Here is a 2811-nt window from a genome sequence, read left to right on the forward strand (position 1 = left end):
ATTTGGGCTTTCCAATTAGAATATAAAGCCCATGAGTGTAAGGAATACAATTTGTCTCATAAACTCAGTGCTGTGCTCAGAGTAGGCACTTGATAAATATTTGTTGAATTGATAAATAAATAAAGAAGTACATTAATAAAACAGAAAAGTGAGAGTCAGATTGAGAATTAATGAAATCGAAAGCCATATTTTTGAGGGAACTGAATGCTAAGAAAAGTCAGTGGCATGATTAAAACAACAAATAGGGAAATCTGATCTGTCAATGCAGCCTACAGTGGATTCTGGATGAGAACTTGAGAAGCAGCAAGATTATCAATTTTCTTTGTTAAGAATTAGAGGAAAGGAAAATATTCTTGAATTTAGGAACATGGGAGAATTCAGTGAGTGGTTTGAGAAAAGAAATAACTACACAAAGTGAATGAATAAACATTTTGGAGTGTAAGTAAAAACTAACCGAGTGACTGTTTTAGGATTGGAGAGAGCTAAGTCTGAAATAGGGAAACTCTATAGATAAACTGTCAAGAATGAGACACAGGTTTTGATTGGCTGAGGTATTGTTCAGCATGCATATATGTATACCCCAAGGACATACTTTGCAGGAAAAATAAGAAGATGCCTTATAAACTGTCAGTGAAGAGTATGAAAACCCACCAAAAGGTGGAATACTGCCTGTCTTCCTAATACTGTTTGAAAGAGTTTCATAATCTTGAACTTTTTCAACTATGACATAACAACAAACTACTTCCTCATGCTTTTCTTGTTACCTGTTCAGACCTTTTATTCATGTAACTAGCATAGAGAACCCTAAGGACTGAGAGCTTGAGATAATATCCTTGATAAAAGTAGTTCTCACTCTCTTTTTCAAACTCTGTCTGTCCCATTCTACCAGCTACAAACGGTCTTTGTGGGGTTGTTAGCATGGGGTGGGAAGAAATTAACCTGAACTTCTTCCAGCTAAAATGAAGTAGCAGAGGTTGATCGTGCTTACTGGATTATTTAAAACTAAAAAAAAAATGAATAGCATATGTGCAGCAACAGTTTTCAAATTCTAGACATCAGGCATTTAGAACAACGATCCCTGAGAGGTGGGAAAATATTCACATGAGCCTTATGATTGCTCCAGCTTATTGCTTTGAAAGAACTTCCAGGATGCAAAATAGGAAGGAATAGAAGAGTCAAAGCTGAGAGCCCTGGGACATCCAAGCAGCTAGAAGTGAGAGCTACACAGACAACACGTGTGATCAGCAGAGGGTAAACCCAGGGCTGAGGAAAGAACCATCAAGAAGAACTCAGGTCAAGTGCCTGGGCCCAAGCAGGTTCTGCCTATTCCCACCAGTTAGAACAAAACATAAAAGGAGGAGATAAAGAATATTTGAAAAAGAATGACTACAGTTTTTCCAAATTTGATGAAAAATGTAAAGCTATAAAACCAAGAAAATTTCATAAACTACAAGAAAGGAAACATCAACAAACTATACAAAAGCTCATCACAATAATTGCTTGAAACCAGTAATAAAGAAAAAAAATTATCAAAATTCCAGCAAGACTTTCATAGATAGATAAGGTATTCTGAAGTATACATGAAAGGCAAAGTAACAAGAATAGTTGAGAAAAGAACTATAGTGGAAGGGTTACTCCACCCACTGTTAAGACTTACATAGTTACAGTACTCAGAAATGGCACATATATGGCCAACTGCTTTTTGACAAATGCCTCAAAAAAATTCAACAGAAAATTATTTTTTCAATGGTGTTGACATGATTGACATCCATAGGCACAAAGGTGAAACTCAACCTCACACCACATACAATAATTAATTCAAAACATGCCATAGATTTTAATTTAAAATATAAAATTGTTAAACTTTTTAAAAAAAGAAAACAGAAGAAAAATCTTTGAAAACCAGGTCCAGGCAGCAATTTTAGTCATGACACCAAAAACATGGTCTGTAAAAGAAAAAAAAATTGATAAGATAGACTTTATGAAAACAAAGTAATGCTTTGAATGATCCTATTAACAGGATAAAAAGATAAGTGACAGATGTAAAGAAAATATTCACAAACCATATATTGGACAAAGGTCTTATATATAAAATAAGAGACAATAAGCAAAGAGAGCAATCCAGTTATAAAATGGGCAAGCGATTTTTATATAAATCTTCATAGCAGTTTTATTTGTAACATTTGCAAAATTTTAGCAACCCAATTACCCATTAAAATATAAGAAACAAAAAAACTGTGTTACATCCATGCAATATGATACTAGTCAGCAATTGGAAGAAATGAATGATTGAGAATGATTGATGCATGACACAAGATGGCTGTATCCCAGGATAATTATATGCAGTGAAAGGAGAGAGAGAGAGAGAGAGAGAGAGAGAGAGAGAGAGAGAGAGAGAGAGAGAGAGAGAGAGAGAGAGAATGTTGAGAGAGAGAGAGAGAATGTTCTTCATCATCCCATTTACATGTATGTGGTGATAGAAAACACCTCAATGGTTACACAGTGACTTGGGTGGGATGGTGAAGGATGACTAAAATAAATACAAAGGGGAATAAAGAAATTTGGGGGTGATGAAATGTCCACTACACTGATTATGATGATGACTTCAGGAAGGTGTACATATGCCAAAACTCATTAAAAAAACCACATTTAAAAATATAATTGTCAATTATATCTCGAGGAAAACATGAATAAAATACAATGTCATATTATTTTATGCATGATTTTTTTTAATGATATCTTGCAAATATATAACTTAAACTTATATCTGTTCCATGAATCACAGGTGCAAATTTGCACTCATCTTCTTAC

This window comes from Ictidomys tridecemlineatus, unplaced genomic scaffold (assembly GCF_052094955.1).
Source record: "Ictidomys tridecemlineatus isolate mIctTri1 unplaced genomic scaffold, mIctTri1.hap1 Scaffold_259, whole genome shotgun sequence".
Taxonomy (NCBI): Eukaryota; Metazoa; Chordata; class Mammalia; order Rodentia; family Sciuridae; genus Ictidomys; species Ictidomys tridecemlineatus.